The sequence below is a fragment of the Onychostoma macrolepis genome, chromosome 23, assembly GCF_012432095.1.
Source record: "Onychostoma macrolepis isolate SWU-2019 chromosome 23, ASM1243209v1, whole genome shotgun sequence".
In the NCBI taxonomy this organism is placed as follows: Eukaryota; Metazoa; Chordata; class Actinopteri; order Cypriniformes; family Cyprinidae; genus Onychostoma; species Onychostoma macrolepis.
This window is the reverse complement of record NC_081177.1, coordinates 18,056,379-18,077,178: the sequence shown is the minus strand read 5'-3', so window position 1 is coordinate 18,077,178 and position 20,800 is coordinate 18,056,379. Positions and strand designations below refer to the sequence as shown.

At 36.1% G+C, this 20,800-nt stretch overlaps 2 long non-coding RNA genes across 4 annotated transcripts; one reads left to right on the top strand and one right to left on the bottom strand.

Moving 5' to 3' along the window:
• Positions 1-176: 176 nt before the first annotated feature.
• On the top strand, positions 177-18,599 carry LOC131531980 (uncharacterized). Its single transcript, XR_009268825.1, has 4 exons — positions 177-315; positions 14,321-14,420; positions 14,523-14,573; positions 18,302-18,599. It is a non-coding gene; the product is annotated as an uncharacterized LOC131531980 (long non-coding RNA).
• Positions 15,940-20,773, bottom strand: LOC131531979 (uncharacterized). Of its 3 annotated transcripts, none has more exons than XR_009268823.1 (4): positions 20,643-20,773; positions 19,300-19,498; positions 18,129-18,313; positions 15,940-17,883 (listed from the first exon to the last, which is right to left on the bottom strand). It is a non-coding gene; the product is annotated as an uncharacterized LOC131531979 (long non-coding RNA). The 3 variants fall into 3 exon arrangements; XR_009268824.1 differs by lacking the exon at positions 15,940-17,883 and adding an exon at positions 17,981-18,046; XR_009268822.1 differs by lacking the exon at positions 15,940-17,883 and having other exon boundaries at positions 17,964-18,313.
• Positions 20,774-20,800: the final 27 nt, after the last annotated feature.

Genomic DNA, 20,800 nt, shown 5'->3' with positions numbered 1-20,800 from the left:
GAAAATAAACTGTAAGCTGTAAGTTATTTTACGTGGTCAGTGAACGTTAGCTTGTAAAGATGTTAACATTATGGTTGCAGATAACAAAAATAAACTAGAGTAATAATCGTTTTAGTAAGAATACAACGTGTAAAAGCTGTCAAAATCATTTGTATGATTGTTCTCACTTTAGACAACCCTGGAATCGCCTCAAATCAAGCAGCCTATTTGAAAACACATGAGGGCGACAAAGACCTTCAAATGCATCCACTGGTTGATCGTCCCACATTGTCTCGAGGGAGCGCTGTTGCTTTGTCCTTCTCCAGCTCGGATGTGGTAATGAAATCCCTCCAGCACACTCTTAATTTTTTAGAGAGAAATGACCTCATATCTCTGAACTGTGGATAATGAAGACCAAATGCTCGGGTGGTCATTGGAACCCATGAAATCACAAATGTTGGCTCAAATTCTGTGTGAAAATGACTCGATATTTACAAAAATCCAGTTTCTGCTCTAACATTTGATAGAAATGTAGAACAACAGTTTAAATGTAGATCACTAAAGCAGCCATAGTGTAAGAACGTCCAAGAAAGAGATTTCATTCAGGCCTTGACAAAGATAATTTATAATCAAAGGAAACATCCACTCTATCCGAAGCTGAAGCTGAAGCCAAAGCTCTGTAAACAATCTGAAATATTCCTCATGTCGCTCTGTGTTCTTCAACTAACTGGGGCAAGCAGACATTCTTACCTTAGATGGGGCTGTGCACAGGTCAAGCCAAGACAAATCTACCTCCTCATTCATTTGATCTCAGAACTGTTCCAGAGTCAGACTGGTCAACTCCCACAGCAACAAAGACTGGAGATACAGTACAAAAGAATTTAGGTCTAAGGTTTTGGCATATATTGTAATATTAAAGAAATAAAAAAGAACAATTTTGAGCCATTTCCCATAGATTCCCTATTGACATACATAGTGGTTGATTTATTGATTGATTTATGCTTTAACTGAATGTCAGAAAACAATTCTGGGAGATTTTACATTGATTTCCTCGTGTGAGTTTACTTGATGAATCAGACAACTGTTGCAGTTCTTATGTTAGAAACATTCATTTTTAAAGCACATAACAATTTCAGAACTCACATTTGAGGTTTGACTGTGTATTTTATGTTGTAGAAGAAAACATGACAGTCTTTTCAAGTAAGTTTACCACAGATATATTTTTTGCTCATATATCATAAACCTAAGGTAATCCACGGTGAATTCCATCCACATTGGTTTACAATCTGAGGTCATGACAAAACAGCTCTTTTATGGGATCATGATGCAAATATGCAACTTAACCACCACAGTATTTCTTTATTGTCTGTTGTTACACAAAACATGACAAAAACTACATGATCCAACTAAATGTTTTTGCATCTTTGGAGATTTATTTATTTATTTATTCTATTTTTTTGCCCTTGTGATTCTCTTTATTTGCATATGGCATATATGGTCAAAGTGTGTTATTGTGATGGTCTTTAGTGATGATGGGGAACTCACACTTTATAAAGGGTCTTGTTTCCTTTTATCAAACCACAAACTAGGTGTGGGGCTTCAGTTACCACACCCAAAGCCTTCACACATCAGTGTAGAAGAGTTGCATGGACTCATATAATGCACAGTATCAGTTTTTGCTCACAAGTAGAATGCGTTTTCACATGCCATTTTGTCTTGGCCTTTCACAGGTCCTGTGCAGTTTGCATATGCAGGCTGTTATGCAACTGTTCTTGTGTACATGTATGTGTATGCTGTCCGGTGGGGTACAACCCGAATTCCAGAAATGTTGGAACGTTTTTTTAAATTTTCCTATTGTGAATAAAATATTGGCTCATGTGATTTGAAATTCTTTTAGTTTTCATTTTATTCAAATTTAAAAAAACGTCCCAACATTTCTGGAATTCGGGTTCTACATGGTGTAATTTAAATGTGCAAAAATGTGAGAAGAAAAAGAAAATGAAGAAGAGTGTGGATCATGAATCATCAAGTTAAAGAGGAATTAAAAACTTGAGTAAAGGGAGAACTATATGGTATAAAAAGGGCTGGGTTGGATATTACTCATTACATCCTTTTTTTAAAACAACAGATTAACCAGCTTGGTGTGGTTTACTAGTCTTAGATGGTTTAAACTGGTCTATTAACTTGACCATGCTGGTGTTTAGCTGGTTTTGCTGATCAGCCAGCTGAAACGTGGCATTGAAACAAACCAAGTGAGCTTTTTTTCCCAGAAGGACTCTTAAAATATCAGTGTTTGTGTTCATTTGAAGATATAATTAGTCATTTGATGATCTCTTGGATAATTTTCCATTCAGCTGTGTTGAAAAGTCATAGTCTAATTCCTGCAGGGATTGTGTGGTTAATGTAATGAACTCCCCAATGACAGATTCAGGCAAGTGGTTAGTTATTTATCATAATCCAAAAAAATTAAGTTTGAAGTCATACTATGTCATTTTGTTGATGTTGTGCTGGTTGACATAGTCGCTGTCTTGGACTTGGTGTAAATCTAACATCACAAAAAAGAGCGTTTATTTAAGTGATGCTGTTTCAGAAATCCTATTCACTGACTGCCTTGATTGAATTTATTCAACCTGATAACAGTGGAGTTGCTGCGATAAACAGAGCTATAACGTATTGGAGTAAATGTAACTAATGTAACTGAGTATCTTTTCGGATACTTTGTAGTTGTACTGAGTATCAAAGATATGAACAACTTTTACTCTCTACTTCACTACATTTTTGATTGAGTATCTGTACTCTTTACTCCACTACATTTGAAATGAGTGCAGTTACACATTACATTTTGCATGGTACCTAGCTTTTCTGCAGCAGTTTATTTCTGCTACAAAAGATGTGATATCGCCAACTACAGGGCACTGAAAGTACTATATCTTGTGCATTTCGCCCCTTACTCACTCAAACTTGTCAACAAGGCTACTTTACATGAATGCGAGTTCCTTAGCAAGTAGTCACAGGTGTTTTAACTACCTGGTCTCAATATAAGGACATGACTGCAGCTGGCAATGAGGCGGAAACCAGCACATCCAGTGCAAGAAGATTTTGACTTTTTAATTTCATTTTTTAAATGTTATTTTCTTTATTTTTATTTATTTATTTGCAATTTTGAGGTGTTTAGTTTTATTTTGGTTTTAGAAAATGGACCTTTTTCACATTTCCGGGTTTCTCAGCAGCGGAAGTCGTCATAGTTGGGTTAACTTGAAGAGCGGTGAATGGGAGGGTACCACAAATATATTTTTTGCACTCCCATTTGCTCAAATAGCAATAGAAAAACTCCACGATAGTGTTTTCATGACTTTCAATAAAAAGGAAAAAAACTGAGAGAGACTGATAACGGCAGTCAGAAGAGAGAACGATGTCAAATTTACCATCCCTCCCATAGACGCTGCATTAGGAACACTCTCGCATTAGCGTAAACTATTTTTTTTGTAATTTGATGCAAGGTAATACAATACAAAGAATAGTGTTATAAATGTACATACATTTAAAAAAAAATACAAATATGAAAAACTTTCGAGGATTTATGATGCTGATGACTGTTAAATGCGTCATCACAGTCTTGTGAAAAGGGTCCATAAACGTGATTGCTCTCCTCACAAATCAGCTCTTTCTTGTTTTTGTTACATGTTCTCTAAGCCTTGTCTTGGACTTTTATGTCACTTCCTGTCTCCCGTGGTGTTTGTAGTCAGTTTGTATCTTATCTTGTTAAGCTTGTTAGCCTCCTGTATATGTACACACACACACACACACACATATATATATATATATATATATATATATATATATATATATATATATATATAGCCCTAGTGTTTCTTTAGTTCTTTGTGAGTTGTTGAGATGTAATGGTTGTCTGTTTGCCTGTCATTCTGTTCTTTGTTCCCTTTGGTTTTGGTTTATTGTTTGTTCTAGTTTTTCCATGAAATATCTGCACATACTAGATCCTTGCCTCTGCCTGTTTTCCACAGCTTCTCCACAACGTTACAGCTTTTGACTGGCATGTCTCTTTGACTAGTGCATCATTAAGTACTGTTAAAATCAGACACTCTAAGACTTTTACTCAAGTTGTTTTGGAATTGGTGACTTGTAACTTGTAGTGGAGTAATTTTCACTGTAAGGTATCTGTACTTTTTCTCTCAAGTATGGTTTTCACTCTTTACACCTCTGGCGATAAGTCATTTTCAGCTGATACCTTAGTTTTAACATAACATAATTTGCAGTAACATGAATCATCATCGACCCCCATGAGGTGACCCACTTCATATAAAATAAAACAGATTATTATTATTAATATTATTAAATATTATATTAAAATTAGGGCTGCCAATCAATTACAGATTTTAATCTAATTAATTACACGATGTGGCAATTAATTAATCAAATTAATCACAAATTAAATTAGGCTTTGAAAATACCCCCAAAAGATAATAAGTAGAAATCACAAAAAGTAGCTTTAGAAATAAATATTTTTTTAGATTCAACATAAAATTAATTACACATTTATGCTTCAACGGCCTAGCATACACTATTGAACATAAAAGAAGAGTGAGAAACATTTCAGTGTTTTTTGTTCATACAATGAAAGTCATTGGTAACCAAAACAGTTTTTGGGTGAACTATCCCTTTAATTTAATTTAATTTAATTTAATTTGTGTAATGATATTTTAAATAAGAAACTAAAACTGTCAGTAGGTGGCGGTAAATGTTTTTATGAGTAAGTCATTAAAGGGATAGTTCACCCAAAAATGAAACTTTTGTCATTAATTACTCACTCTCACTTTCGTTCATCTTCGGAACACAAATTAAGATACTTTTGATGAAATCTGAAAGCTTTCTGACCCTGCATAGAAAGCAATGCAACTGACATGTTCCCAGGCGCAGAAAGGTAGTAAGGACATCGGTAAAATAGTCCATGTGACATCAGTGCTTCAACCATAATTTTATGAAGCTACGAGAATACTTTTTGTAGGCAAAGAAAACAAAAATAGCTAAAAATAAATAAATAAATAAAACTATCTTAATTTGTGTTCCGACAATGAACAAAGGTCTTATGGGTTTGGAACGACATGAGGTTGAGTAATTAATGACAGAATTTTCATTTTTGCGTGAACTATCCCTTTAAGTCATTCATTCATTCGATTTGTTCAAATGGCTGATTCATTCAGGACTTAAGCAAACGGCTCCAGTTATGAAGTTCAGTTCATTTCTGCTGTGGCTTTATAGGTAATATTCTCGTTGGCAAAACTGATCAAAAACAGACAATATTGTGTTTAAAATATAACACAATATTAAAAAATGACATTGCACAAGTCTTCATACCCTTTGCTTTGACACTTGAAATTTAGATCAGGAGCATTCCAGCTTCACTGGATCGTCTTTGAGATGTTTCTGTACTCCGACTGGAGTTAACCTGTGGCAAATTCAGTTGATTGGACATGATTTGGAAAGGCACACACATCTGTCTATAAAATGTTTAACAGCTGAAATGGATGTCAAACAAAAACTACGCTATGAGATCAAAGGAATGGCCTGCCGAGCTGAGAGACAGGATTGTGTTGAGACAGATCTGGGGAAGACTACAAAAAAATTCTGCAGTGTTGAAGGTTCACATGAGCATTTGGCCTCCATAATCCTTAATGGAAGAAGTTTGAAACAATCAGGACTCTTCCTAGATCTAGCCTCCTGGCCAAACTGAGCAATCGAAGGAGAAGGGTCTTGGTTAGAGAGGTGATCAAGACATTGATGGTCACTCTGGTTGAGCTCCATGATCTTATATGGAGATGAGAGAAACTTACAGAAGGACAAACATCACTGCAACACTCCACCAATCTGGGCTTGATGGCAAAGTGACCAAACTCAAGCTTCTCCTCAGTAAAGATACATGAAACCCTGATTGGAATTTACAAAAATACACCCAAATAACTCTCAGACTATGAACAAAAAAAAAAGATTCTCTGGTCTGATAAACCTCAATTCCTTATTCATGTCTGAGGGAAACCAAGCACCGCTTATCACCTGCATAATAGCTAAATACAGAGATATCCTTAATGAAAACCTGGTTCAGTGCGCTCAGAACCTCAGACTGGGCTGAAAGTTCACCTTCCAGCATGACAATCACCCTACGCACACAGCCAAGACAATGCAGGAGTGGCTTAGGGATGACTTTATGGACGTCCTCAAGTGGCCCAGCCAGAGCTGGGACTTGGAACCAATCAGACATCTTTGGAGAAACCTATAAATGGCTGTCCACCGATGGTCCCCAGCCAACCTGACAGAGCTTGACTTGATCTAAAGAGAAGAATGGCAAAAAACCCAAATGCAGATGTGCAAAGCTTGTTGCATCATACCCAAAAAGACCTGAGGCTGTAATTGTTGCCAAAGTGCTTTAACTAAGTTTTGAGTTAAGGGTGTAAAGGCTTGTGCAATGTCATTTTTTCAGTGTTTCCTTTTTAATAAATTTGCAAAGTTGTGATAAATCCGGTTTTTGCTTTGTCATTATGGTAAGTGGGGTGTAGATTTATGTGAGAAAAAAACCTAATTTAAAGCAGTTTAACATAATAACGTAACATAACAAAATGCAACGGGTAATGAAGGGGTATGAAAACTTTCTATAGGCGCTGTAGGCTACACACCCTTGAAGACTTCTTTTTTTTTTTTCTATTTCCTTAGAAAGACAAAATAGATTTTGTGATGGCACTGAGAAACTTGATGAGCTGGCATACTGCACCATAGCATCACCTTAAACAGGAAGTAAAAATATATCTGTTGCTATGGGGATGACCACTAGTTTATAAATAACAAAAGCCAGAAAAGCCTGTAGCTAGAGTATGACACATCATAACTTTCCTGTCTGCAGTTCTGCAGAAATCAGCAAAGACAGAAGAATTCCCTACATTCCCCGCTCACTCACCATCTATAGTCTACTGATGTGTGGAGGGCTGCTCAGCTCAAACCTGTGCTGACATGTCAGCTACCATAGCCATGAGATCATGTGATGTCATCCCGGGTCACTTAAAAGCACATGTCATAACGGGGTGTATGAAGAGGCCCTGTCTTCAGGTTTCATGTTTTTAGTTCAACTGGGACGGCAGTGAAAAAATGTGAGTTACAATGCTGTGCTTAGAGGAAACAACACAAAAGGAAGTGAATTGTGGAAAAATTGCTTCAATTATGAGCACTTTTCCCCCGTTTGGTCATTTAAAACTAAAACAAAAATAGAAATAAAAATAAAACACACTTTTCACACTTTCATTAGTTTAACTGATTTGTCCAACAGCATCACTGTTACATAAGATTTAGACAGTGAGATTTTTTTTACATTTGTTTTTATAAATTAATACCTTTATTCATCAAAGATAAAACAAATTGATCAAAAATGTTACAAAAGATTTCTATTTTAAATCAATGTTGTTTTGGAATTTATATTTATTAAAGAATCCTGAATATTTAGCAGAACAACTGTTGTCATCACTGATAATAATAAATGTTTCTTGAGCAGAAAATCAGCATATTAGAATGATTTTTGAAGGATCATGTGACACTGAACAACTAGAGTAATGGCTGCTTATTTAGAAAATAAGAATTAGAATTAGAAAACAGTTATTTTGAATTGTAATATTACTGCTTTTTATGTATTTTTGATCAAGTAAATTCAGCCTTGGTGAGTATTTGCATATATGTGACCCTGGACCACAAAACCAGTCTTAAGTCGCTGGGGTATATTTGTAGCAATAGCCAAAAATACACTGTATGGGTCAAAATTATAGATTTTTCTTTTATGCCAAAAATCATTAGTATATTAAGTAAAGATCATATTCCATGAAGATATTTTGTAAATTTACTACTGTAAATATATCAAAACGTCATTTTTGATTAGTAATATGCATTGCTAAGAATTCATTTGGACAACTTTAAAGGTGATTTTCTCAATATTTTGATTTTTTTGCACCCTCAGATTCCAGATTTTCAAATATTGTATCTCGGCCAAATATTGTCATATCCTAACAAACCATACATCAATGGAAAGCTTATTTATTCAGCTTTCAGATGATGTATACATCTCAATTTTGAAAAATTGACACATAAGACCAGGGTCACATATATATAATAATTTTATATTAATTCAAAATCATGTAACAACAAATTGACATTTTTTATATATTTTAATATTTTAAAATAGAAACCTGCCCTTGGGATATAAAGCACACATCTAGAAACATCCTTTACAGTGAAAAACGTATATACACATTTATAGAAAGTATATACAGATGTATATTGTGATTTGCAGATGTGTATATGTGTGTGTGTAAAGAGGTGTGTAAATGTGTCATGGGTGGTTTATCTCAAGTAAAAGAAAGAATCTAAACACCTAAAAAGACACAGTGCAGGAAGAACAGCCATAGCTCTCCGTTGTAACCTGGTTCTTGGTGTTTGGAATTGAAATTGTGAAATTTAGACAGCTGTGCCAAGTGTTACTGCTCATTGCACAATGATTTGACACGTAACAGGCATGTCTATTCTGTGCTGTCTTGCAGTCAGTGTTCCCTTTGTGAAGTAGCTTTATTGTTTAGCGAGGACACAGCATAATTCTGCATGATGCACGTATGGATTTGTAACTCGTCACCCTTCTGCTTTGGGATTGGTTGTATAATTTACAGCCCTGAAGGATGAACTGTCTGGATTCTTGTTCAGACGGTTTAATTTCCAGTCTAATTTCTAAATTGCAGTTTCTCACTCTCATACACATGAGTAGAGCCTGCTGACGGGGGGCTGACGGTCTGCGCTCCACATGTGGTGAACCAGATAAACAAACACATGCCAGCACTGCCATCCTCAGCTCAGAAATGACATCATTATTTATCTGCCTCAAACATCTGCTTTGGTTATTCAGTCCAGATGCAGGTATAAAAAGGGTGTCCCTGTTTCATGCAGCTTCAGTGCAGTGTGATGTAATGTGTGCACATATGTGTTCTATAAAAAGAATGAATTACGTCATAATTATGATATGAATACAGCCTGCATGTTATCAGTTATTCATTTCACACTTTTGCACAACAGCATCCATAATATCTCATAGCTTCATCACAATAGTGTTTTTTAAACACACACATTTATGTTTCATTTATTAAAATTATTAAAATAATAATTATTGCTCATAAAAAAAGTAGTGCGAGAATGAGAGATTCGTCATTGATAGCTGCGATGTTCTTGACCTCCTCCACATTCCTTCTCCCAAATAAGGATAAGGTTGTTGACACACTCTCTCTGCCCTTTTCCTGCTTGTTCTTCTTCTCTTTCTCTTTGTCTCATATTTGAGGGCATTATATTCTCAAATTCAGTAGCTGATGCTGGTGCACAAGCGTTAACAAAGATTGTGGCTTTTACTGTGGCCCATGTATATTTATGCAGTTGATTTTGTGTAGATGCTGGATCAGATTAGGGGAGCGTGTGTGCAAGTGAAGCAGCGCAGAGAGGATATTTTTGTTATTCCTCTGAGGCTCGAATGTGTAGTTAGGCATGATGTGAAGAAGCAGTGAATATGGATGGGGGTCTTGAGGCTAACATTAGCTTTTCAGGGCCCCGCAGTTTACTGAACCCCTGTCTGACTGTAAAAGTGATACGCTCTACACAAATCATTTTTAATACCAGGGATGTGGAAATCATTTTAAACTTTCCAACTTAATATTAATTATTAAATTATTCATTATTATATACCAGTTTTTTGTTGTTGTTGTTGAGGCATTCCAAAAGTCTACAGTCGGACAGTACTGGATCATTTCATCGTTCTCCACTCCACTTATCCGTGTTTGCATGTTCTGCATGGACAGTCTGTTTGTGCATTAGTGGTGGGGATTTTTCAGTGACTCTTTCCAAATGTTACAACCTTATGCAGTGTTGACACATGACTCTCTTCGTGAGTGATTCTTTGAATCATTAATTTAACAAATTTGTTTAAAATACACAGATTCATTCAGGAACAAAACAAAGGCTGTGTCCCAAATCACATGCTCTCCGAGTAGGTACTTTTTTTGAATAAGTAACTACTTCACGGCTACTAAAAATATGTTGTATTGTATGAATGTTTGTAGTATGAATGTAATGTGGAAGTATGACATTCACCACCAGCCATTAAACTCTCTTCTCCCGTAGCCTCACGGCATAGTATAGTATCCATCGTATGCACACTCCAGAATTATCTGGGTACTTATTGCCTATACTATTTTATTCATACTGAGAATTCAAACATGAAATATAGTCGAAAAGTATGCAATTTTCAGCCACTGATTAATTTAAAAATGAAGAAAAGCATCTGTCTTTATGAATAAATCATTGAATCATTCACTCAACTGACTCTTTCAAATACACTCAGGAACAAAACACTGCTCAGAGACGTGATAGTTGAATATATTTTGGCAATTTTCCCTATTTTGGAAGCACCATTTTTGTTGACGGAGCACAAATAGATTGATTTATTGGCAATATGACTAAATAACCTTACTTCAGAAGAAATATTACACTCATGATCATGCTGTTGGTCTTAATATCATCATGATTGATTTGATCATAGACACGAGTTAGATATATTTACTTGTTTGATATTACTTGGTATTCTACTAAATAGGCATTGCAAAGTTCAGATGATAGCCAAATAAGTTTATTTCCAAACAAATAAATTAAAAAAAAGAAAAATTCTAAATATCCTCTGAGATTTTAAATTAATATTTAACAAATTGTTTACTTATTTTATTTTATTTATTTATTTTTGTTTGATTTTTTTTTCTTTGTATGTTTTAGATTATTATGAATTAATTACAATACCACACTGTAAAAAGTGATAAGTTGACTTAACTTAAGAAATTGAGGAAACCCGTTGCCTTAAAATTATTAAGTACATAATAATAATTTTAAAAAAAAGTTAAGTGAACTTGACAATTCAATTAACTTATTTTTTTTAATGATCATTTACTTAAAAAATGTAAGGCAACGGGTTTCCTCAATTTTTTTAAGTTAAGTCAACTTATCACTTTTTATGGTGCAGTTTGGGAAACTCTGTTTTAGATTATTAGTATGCATTATTCTCTGGTTCCCCACATAAGGTTTGCTGATGTCAGTATCAAATTTCAAACATTTACAAGCTAATTTCAGGAAAGAATTAATTTCCACCAGCCGTAACATATCACTATCACAACAAAACCAAATTCCTCATCTGTTCAGCAAACATCAGATCTTGTTCCTCACTGCAGCTCTGAGGCCCAGCGAGCTTCACTCTGCAGGGGATCATCACTCTTTTATTTTACTGCAAACAAGTGATGTAACCTGCAGTCGGCCAGTCCACCAAAAGCGAAAAATTACAGCTACCGCTCATAATGTTTATACAGTCTTTACACAGCAACATGATTTTAGGGTTGTTCGAGGCGTGGCTGAAATAATCTATGCACAGAGGCTTTCATGATGGAGGGTTGTTTAGTTCTCTGTGAGAGCAGATCTCTCTCTCTCTCTCTCTCTCGCTCTCCTTGTCTCTCTTACCTCCACAAACACAGCTTACCATATATGGCTGTGTTTGTGGAGAGGAAAAGGGTAAGTGCGTGTCTCTGCGTTCAATTGTACGACTTTGCACCATCATGTGCCTGCGCATATGAGCGTTTGAGGGGGTTTGTGGGTATAGGTCGTCATTCAAACGACTTTTGAATGAAAAAGAGCAAGAATGAATTTGTGGGAAGTATTGAGCAAAAATTGATGAGAGATTCTTTGGATGTGATTCAGAGTTTACTTAGTAGGCTTACCTTTTAAAGACATCATGAATCAAGTCAGCCAGTGATGAAGTGAATGTAACACACTCACGAAGACTCACATTATATATTACAATGCAAGTCGAAAACCTGCGTTTTTCAGACATAAAATGTATCTTCATGCACCCCGCTTTCAGAACAGTCTCTAGTTATCTGAATATGAAGTAATGTTTACTGCCAGCACATTGTTTTATATGTGGATGTTTGCGATATGAAATGCGCTGGAAGGCAGGGTGTGACGTAATGTGTGATTTGTCAAGCTTGCTTGCCTATGCCTGCATCTCACAGTGTTCTTAATATGGTCAGACTTCCCAGTTGGAACGAATCAGAGTAAGAGAGAAAAGAAAGAGAGAACGTAAGGAAGAAAAGTGGGAGTCTCAGACATCATGACCGCCGATCTGAAGGTTATTGTGTCACGCTGACCCTTGTACAGTCAAACCTTCTGAGCATGTCTCAGCATCTTCCTTGAAAGCAAGAGAAACAGACGGCTATAAGCTAGGAATGAATGATCATGTGCAGATGATGTTCATTGACTGTCATTATCTCGATCCCTCAAGACATTAATGTCTGTTTTCACTTCTTTGTAGAGAATAAAGTGGGCCTCATTTTGCACACTACAAAGATTTTGCACACGGCGCTCACTGCCAAAATGTCACATTTCCGCACCTCAGGGGTAAATATTCACTGAGAGTTTGTTTACATTTCCTTCTTCCCACAACATTTTTGGATGAATGTAAGCAGACCGAATTAGTGACACACCGTAATGAAATTCTTGGCTGAAGCCAAAAGCCTTTAATTATGGATTCTATGTTATATTATCTAACAATTAAATGATTATAATTGAACTTCCTTCAATTTATGATAACATTATGATATTATAAAAAAGTAAAACATTGTTTAAATAAAGGCAGGGTCTGATTCCACCCTTCATTGCTTTTACAAGTCTTTTACATTTCTATTTTATGTTAGTACAAATAACATATTACTCATATCTAACATGATGCTATTTGTTGCTATTTATTTAGTGCAAACAGTATCTACCCCTATTTACACTCATCTAACTTTTTGTTTACTTTTTAAATAGAATAAATTGACAACTGTATTGTAGTTATGTATGTGTCAGTATTGATCAGAGTAATATTGATTTTAAACAAACGCAAACACAATTAGGAAAAGCAAATGAATGCTAAATTTATAATCATGTTTGACCGCAATGTGTTAATATCTTTGGTGAGATTGCATATCATAATTTCTGTTATCTGATCTATTGAATTGACAGTGTTCATATTTACAATTTTCTCTTTCAGTGGGCACAATTTTGACACTTCCATTATCAGCTGATTCTGTTCTCCAAGCAGCATTAAATGAAAGCCAATCTCATTCCAATCTCATTGCAAGGATAGACAGAGACAAGAGTAGGCATGCATTATAGTGCCCAATCTAACAAGACTAGATTCTGTTGTAAAATATCCTTACACTTCGTAGGCCACACAGTTAAAAATGCAATAGTTGAGACATTCAAAAAATCAACAACTTAATATTAGTCCTCACTAACTTGTTTGGCCATTTTAATTTGCCAAATCTCTTGTTAAGCCAATAAATTACATTTTTCTTGCGATTTCATCATTTGCATAGTACACAATTATCAATCCCAGTTCTGTAGGACACAAAATAGGCCAGTTGTCACTATACCAGCACTCTTGCCCCTTCTTCCACTCATTTAGTGCATTTAAATGCACTTTAAAAATTGGACTATTGAAATAATTTGTCTTTTAAAAATGTCCCTTTAGTGACTAAAGTTTAGTCTGTCTGTAATCGTATGAGTCTGGTTTTTGTGAAGTTGGACTAACAGACCAGGATAATCTGATTGTAGCTTGACTTTGTCCAGCATGCACACTGTTCCAAAACAGTTTTAAATAATAAAATAAAGTAATTCTATTGCATTAAATTGACCAAAAATGACGTTTGTAATGTTTAAAAAGATTTCTATTATTAGAATGATTTCTGAAGGATCATGTGACACTGAAGACTGGAGTAATGGCTGCTGAAAATTCAGCTTTGCACCACAGAAATACATTTTAAAATATATTTAAATAGAAAACATTTATTTTAAATTGTAATAATATTCCACAATACCGTTTTTACTTTTTCATTGCATAAATGCAGTCTTAGTGAGAATAAGAGACTTCTTTCAAAAACATATAAAATCATACCAACCCCAAAGTTTTGAATGTTAGTGCATAGATATTAATCACAGAAAGCAATGTGTATTTAATTCTTTAAATACTCAATAATGCATTGTGCCATTTATACTTGGACAGACCAATGAAGATTGAAGTTCAGCTACTCAAAATCCACCATAGCTTATGTAAATGTACTTATTGACAAGTTTAACCAATAGGTGGCTGGAGAGAATGACGGAATGGCTTTTTCCTGCCAAAAAACACAACCAGGAATGAGTTAATTGACTAATTCTCTGATGTATTTTTTTTTAGATACCCCAGGGAAGGACAATGTGCTCCAAATACCACATCTGCTCCCCTCCCAGAGTCACCATCAGGCAGTAGTTATGCAGAGAGTTACAGACTTGAGGAGGTAAAAAAGAGATGATTATTCATGAGACTCATCAAGAAGCTACAAGCTTTACAATATTGTCATGCTACCAAAACCTGATGACACCTCTTGTTTTTTAATGAGGTGTGGCAGAATGAGACGGACACGATGGGTGTGACATGAGTGATTAAGCAGGTACTTTTATTTACTGGATCAGTTGTATCACAGTTCTCACTGGTCACACGTCTTTCCAGTGGATGGTTAAGATTAGAGATGTTCCGATACCCTTTTTCCCTTCCCGATACCGATTCCGATACCTAGGCTCAGGGTATCGGCCGATACCGAGTACTGATCCGATACCTGGGTGTGTATCTGGTAATACAGCTGTATGTACTACTAGACCTGTATGAATTGATACAATTATTTTATGGTGTGTTTCACCATATGCTCTGTATATATGTATATATATAGATATAGATATAGATATAGATATAGAGATAGATATAGAGATAGATAGATAGATAGATAGATAGATAGATAGATAGATAGATAGATAGATAGATAGATAGATAGATATAGTCTGGCCAGTAAACAAAAAAATATAATATATAATGTTTGGAAAATGGCACATCTATTTAAATATCTAAAAGTTCACTCTTAACATCAGTCAGTCAAGCATTATAAATATATTATGATAATCGAGTATTATTTAATGATATAACTTTAGCAATTAGAATTAAAACTTGGTAACCATGTATGAATACAGTCATTTTAACGGAACTGGTGGTGGTGATTTTTTGGTCATTCAGTGTTTCTGTAAAATATGGGGGGGAAACTATCAATAATACTGATAAGATAATAATCATACTATGAATTCTACTAAGAACAACATGAAACGCACTAAGGATTAACGAGCTGCTGGATTCATGAATATTAATCATGTTGTCTGCGTTCGCTTGAACTGATTTGTTGAAATCAAACCAGGGACGATTATAGGTGAGCGCCAGCCAATGAGATTGTCGTTCTTAAAAGCTGAAGAATTCCAAAAGGAACTCCGTTATTTTGACAGGAAAATACAACAAAGAATATAATTTACATACCATGCAGAATTGACGCGCTACGTGTAAGAATCTCTCTCACTCTCTCTTTGCGTGAGGAAAAAAGCAAAGCGACGGCGAGTCGTGCGCTTCACACTAGAGCTTACGGTGCGTCAAATACAGGTGCGCTGCACATTCATTCAGATGATCTGAAAAATAGATCGCTTGACGGAGAGTAAAACTCTGAAGCGCTTGGTCAGAGTGTTCGGAGAGTGACAATATATCTGTGCTAAACTTATACATAGCCTCCAACTCACACACTGGAGAGTAAAATCTGAGCATTTATTAGCCAGTGGCTAATATTATATACCATTTAGTCGCCCAGGGTGAAGATTTAGTCGCATATATGCGAGTGATTTACTGGCAATGTGCTACCACGTTTGTATTTATTCTTCGCTGCTCTAAATAGTGGTTGCTTGTGGCAACACAGCACAACTCCTGTGTTTGCATTCTGGACAGCGAAGAAGAATTTATTTCTGATTTGCAGCATTAAGCAAAGCTAGCGCGCATAACTATAGGTCTTGTTTAAGAATGGTATCAGATCGGTACATGGGTTCAAGCACTCGCCGATACCGATGCCAGAATTTTTTGTGGTATCGGTGGAATTTCCGATACTAGTATCGGAATCGGAACAACCCTAGTTAAGATCAAAGATATCAACACTGATTAATATAGTTTTTCCTTGGCCATGCACTGTAATGTTCCGGCATTTCTGTGTGTGTTTGTACTTGAACTGCCTGTGAGATCAGAGTGACTATCCATGTACAGTCAGTCAACCAGAAGGCCGTTCTGTTTTCTGTGATGTGCAGTGAAGAATAAAGCCACAGTATAAAGCGCTGGAACTGATGACACCTATTACACACTTCTAGAGCTTTCGACTCTGACTCACTCTGCTGTAATATCCTCTCAAACAGTAACAGATGGTAGAGACTCTTTCACTGCCTTCAGACATGTTTGTAGGTGACTGCTGGTGTCTATAGTGTGTGTCTTTAAACACATAAGTGTAGTGTTGTATGTAGGATGACTTTCTCCACACTAATTAACCCCAAGTTTGATGCAGATGTGTTTTTCTCTTGACTTTAGCACTATAAAGACAAAAAAAAAAAAGAATGACTCCTACACAACACTGTCCTGTAATTCTGAAAACCTTGAGATGGAGACATCCTCTAATCTTTAACTTGTGAAGACGACACAACATAAGATTAAACAGTAAAAAAGAGTTAAAATGAAATGAAATAAATTAAAAATTGTATACACTGATTAGCCACAACATTAAATCCAATGATTGAAGTGAACATTGATTATATCGTTACAATGGAACATGTTAATGGGTGGAATGTATTAGGCAGCAAGTAAACAGTCAGTTCTTGAATTTCATGTGTTGGAGGCAGGAAAAATAGGCAAGATGAAAAGGACTGAGATAAATGCAGTGGTTTGGCATACCTATAAACTAAATTGAGAGCTGAACTGATGTCAAAGTGAGCTTCTGTCTCTAAAAAGTATTCAATGGCCGTAAAACCTCCTACTAATATAGTTTTGTCTTGTGACAACAACTTATTCAAGTGTTTAAGGTTAGGTTCAGGTTGCAGGAAAATGTGGCCCAAATCCAATTTTTTTGCTGATATGTGACTCAGATCATTATATTATTCATGCAGTGTGAAGAGCACAATTCCCATGGAATCTGATCTTTTTGATTCTGATTTGGGCCACTTCCATATGTGGTCCTACATCTAAAACAGGTCAGATGTTTTGCAATACAGCATCAGTCTGAACTTTACATCATTCTAGATCAATGTTCGTCATGATTTGGCACTGACGGGAGTCACCCCAAAGATTTTACATACGGGTAGTTCTTTGATCACGCTGTGAATATGATATACAGTTGGAGAAGCAGTGAGGTGTAAAACACATAAATATTACAATTACTGCTCTATACGAGCTAAATATTTAAAAACTTTGCTCTCTCTTCATCTTAGTCCTTTTTATCACCTGCTCACAAATCCGCTGGCTTCCATGCCACAACACCTTATAAATGAACATGTAAACGCTTACATCAGTGGCCTCTGAAGCGCTTCCGATACCGAGTGGCCTCCGTGTTTACTTCCGTATGACAATCATAGCGTCTCATTATCGTTCTTTTGCACATGCAGGTCAGTTCAGGACCGTGATCGGTTCACACAGCAATCTAATATTTGCCACATTAAAAAGAGATGATGTGAACAACAAATGAGCACTATCGCTGTTTTAATGTAGCCTAAATTTGACCTCTGCAGACCAGAATGTCTCTGTTTGTGAAATGCAATCTTGAACCATCTTGTTATTCTGTCTGTCAGTGGTTGTTGATAGTGTCCCCGTATGATACGACTTGAACCTCTCAAGCACAGTCCTTGAAGGCCGTGAACATCAACCTATGAAAACACAAAGACGAAGAACAAGAAAACAAGAGAGTCTGCGCTTTTTGAAAAACATATTTGTTTTTAATGGATGTCTCATGCGATTCATGTTCTGGTTCAGATGGATGTAGTTTTTCACTAGGTGTTGGTGCATGAGCTTGATGCATGAGATGTAATTCTAACATGATGAAAAAAATGTGTCAATTCAGGATTATGATCACAAAGTAAGTCTGTGAACACAAGTCTGTGCACAAATTTACCTGACGTCCTCAGGGAAAACTAAATTTGATTGATTTGTTTTCGGCCTTCAGTTTGCTTCTGCCTGTGTCAGAATGGTGGTGAATCAGAGCTCAGCTATCATCCTTGTTTTTCAGCTAATACAGTTAACAACAGGACTCTCTGCCCTCCAATGATCATATCCATCCTTCCACAGAGCCACACGTTCCTGTGGAAAACATGCCGTATCTGTCACTACAGCTTCCTGTGTTAAAGAATTACACCCAGAAACACCCAGATGGGCCCCTCTCTCTCAATCTTTCTGTCCTTCTTTTTCTCTCAACAGTGTGACACATTCGATCAAAGAACACATACTTGCTTTTTAACTTGGCCAGTTCTTGATAAACATTATTGTCTTGTTAAACTTGCTGCTATTTTGTTGCCATACTTAATAAAACATAATCAGGCGGATGTTCAGTAAATTTAAACTGTTCAAAATGTTGCTCTGGCTTCTATCTAACATGCAAAAGTGATGTCTAATGCTTAGGGTGCAAGACTCACGTTGAATAATAAAAAAACGAAATGTTTTTCTGCCTCATTCTTTCTGTCTTAACTTATCTTTGAGAATAAATTGCCTCCTTTTCTAAACCAATAAAACAAAAAAGGAATGTAGACAAAAAATTCTTGGGATTACAATGGGAAAATGTAAGAGCTTCAAACAGTTTTTTCTCCTTACATGTCATTTCTCTTTTTTCTTTGCTCCTCCTTGATCTCTTTGCCTGCTACTGTACTAATTCTGTGTTTACTGTCAATAAAACTGAGCATAATATTTTATTAGCCCATATATAGGCTCAATTTCTAGCAATGACAACATTTTTCCTGGTCTTCACAATCCGCTGATTGAGATTACTACTGCCTCTTGTGCGCATGTGAACATATGTTTTGTGCATTGTGATATTTGTATTTGTGCGATTTGTTTATTTTATCGCGTATTTAGAGAGTTAGGACTCTAGTAACTAAACATCTTCAAACTAGTTCTAGTTAGTAAACTCTACTATGATATTATACACAAGTTTCTCAGTTTCTCTGTGCTCCTTTCTAAGTAAGCACCAAAGATCACATGTGTACCTTGACAAATGAAACACACAGAAGCAGGTCTTCACAAAAACAAAAAAACAAAACAAAAAAAAATTTGGTTATACATGTTTAACCTACCTGGGATGTTTTGTTAGTCTGAAGCACCTGATGTATGGAAGATTTTGGACTATTCGCACTTAGATTCCTGGCTTTGTTGACACCTTTTCTTTGCATGTGGCTATTTTCTTTTACTCTCCACTGATATCTTTCTGTCTTTCTATTGCTGCCAGAAGATCTCTGCCTGTCTTGTCTTGATCTAGGTTGACTTGATCACACTCTAGGGAATGTGGGCAAGAAAAAACACAGACAAATGATGAGAAGAGATTTCTTTCTATATATATATATATACACATACATAATTTAAATATATGCTTCATAATAATATACATACATAAACATACATGTTAGGCATGTTAGATTGGTCACCATTATTATGTATTATTTTGCTTGATTGTGCCAGTAGGAAATATCAGTTTGCATTTGCAAACATTCATTTTGCCATGAATGTGTTTCTGTATACAAGTGATAGGAGGGGGAAGAACAAAATAGCAACGTCAAATCCCATATGCCACAAATGATACCAGGTTTCAGACTGCTGGATTTAGTTAAAGGTGTGGTGGGGGCAATATGATGTCACCCCACCCCAAGTTTCTTTGATAAATTAGGCAGTTATAGCTGGTCCCTTCAATTTCCCTCTAAGGAATGGAGTACTGGGAATGTTTGCAGTGAAAGACAGTTACCCAAGGGAGACTGGCTGTCTACGCCAGGTTTTATTGGTACCAAGAGGGTTACGGAGTCACACAGACAGGCCCATACTGGGCCATTAAAAGATCCAGCTGAAATAAAGTAATGTATTAAACAGCTCTTTAATTATTAAAAAGTGACTTACACTTACAGTCTCGCCTCTTTTCAGCAGCCAATCAATGTGAAATTTGTCCCAAAAGTATGTGAAATAATATCCTCGGACTGCATTTCAAAATATTTGGCCTCACTAAAATAGTGAGAACATCTCAGACACAATGGCCATGACCGTAACCTGACCCCTAAACCTAAAATGTAGCCTACACAAAAATCCATAAGATTTAAATCAAAATGGGCTGATTTATGAGTTTGGACCACTTTTTCTTTTCTTTTCTTTTTTTTTTCTTTTTTTTTTAACCCTGCACAGTATAAAGGTTGGATCAAATCCAATGTGTCTTGAGGGAAAAGCACGTTTTGTCTCTTTTAATGTGACCTGTGTCAAGATAATTTTGTTCACTTTCACAATGGAAGTTCAAAATGAAATGGATATTATTGCCTCAGGACTTGCAACATAACTCGCAGCTCTTTGTCGAGCAGCAGCAGCGGCAGCAGCAGTGTTCATGCATCAGGCAGATGGAGCAGATACAGGCGCTCTGAGTCTGAACAGGGTGACATCATACCTTTACAATCTGAAGGCGCGGCCGCCGGTATCACGTCAGCTCGAGACGCGCTCGCGCGAACAGAAGAGTAGCCCCCCTCTTTGATACTTTACCAATTAAGGTTCTCGCATTAAGACCAGAGAGGACAGAAGGAGGCAGAAACGACTAAGGGGTGTCAC